Genomic DNA, 1,085 nt, shown 5'->3' with positions numbered 1-1,085 from the left:
GTGGAAGGTTAAGGGTTATCTACGGCGGCTAGAGATGAAACAGATTTTGGCAAGTTGACACCAAATGGTGTTCTGGGCAGACCACACACAGCCACGATGTTATGGAAGTCCATGGAACACATCAGAAAGACAAGCACTCAGGGATGATTACTGCATAGTACATGTAGAGCGAGGGGCAGAGAAGGTGAGAAAGGTTGTCGGGGGGCCAGATCATGGAAGGACTGTCCAGTCGAAGAGAATGTATGTTCATCTAGACAATAAGAAGCTACTGGGCGGATTTCTGAAGCAGAGGAATGACAAGATTAGAGTTATGTTTTAGTAAGATGGCATATGGTAACACTGTGGAAGATAGATAGGCTGGAGGAAGGAAAAACCTATCCAAGCGGACAACGGAAGCCTACTGCAGGTTACTACTATTCTATAACTATAGTTTAGCTGATTTTAAATTTTAAAATGTCTGTTGATAATTCAATGTTATAATATATTGTATTTAGAATATATAAAGCTGAAATCCAAATTTTTTTTAAAAGCCAAATTCCCTCAATACAAAGATTCACAGAAAATAACAAAAGAACCATCATGTCTAATAGAGAATTCCACACTAGTATTTCTTAAGTCATCTACATCTTTCTGAAAAATCACACAGGGTCATGAGGCAATATAAACTATTTAGGAAAAACTTTAAAACGCTTTACACCACTTTTTAAAAAGCAAACATTAAAAACAAACAAAAAAAAGACTGAGCCTTTGCAACCAAATACTTCATCGGAAAATGAAAGCCTATAATAGACGGGGAAGGGATTTGAGTTGCCATCCTGAGTACATACTAGAGTCCACGAGTCTTTATTCTACTTGCAGAACCTAGAAACCCACTAACTGATTTTCGCAGCAATAAGATTGTCAGGTGTTCCTGGACGAGTTGTACAGATAAATAAGTAGGCTTAATGTTGATACTTCTCTTTTCTGTCTACCCCCGAACACTAGTTCCCCTGGGTTCTCTATTGATCCCTCATCTCCTCACACCTTTTCTTTGATCTTACTGCTTTCATGGTTTTAACACACACTTATGCTGAATCCTCAAACCA

General features: G+C 38.4%; 1 protein-coding gene across 2 annotated transcripts in view; it reads left to right on the top strand.

The window, feature by feature from the left end:
• Positions 1–1,085, top strand: part of MND1 (meiotic nuclear divisions 1) — a 62,740-nt gene that overhangs the window by 4,164 nt on the left and 57,491 nt on the right. The window lies entirely within an intron of this gene.

The sequence above is a fragment of the Suricata suricatta genome, chromosome 1 (genome assembly GCF_006229205.1).
Source record: "Suricata suricatta isolate VVHF042 chromosome 1, meerkat_22Aug2017_6uvM2_HiC, whole genome shotgun sequence".
In the NCBI taxonomy this organism is placed as follows: domain Eukaryota; kingdom Metazoa; phylum Chordata; class Mammalia; order Carnivora; family Herpestidae; genus Suricata; species Suricata suricatta.
The sequence above is the reverse complement of the archived record's forward strand: the minus strand, read 5'-3'. Positions and strand labels throughout refer to the sequence as shown.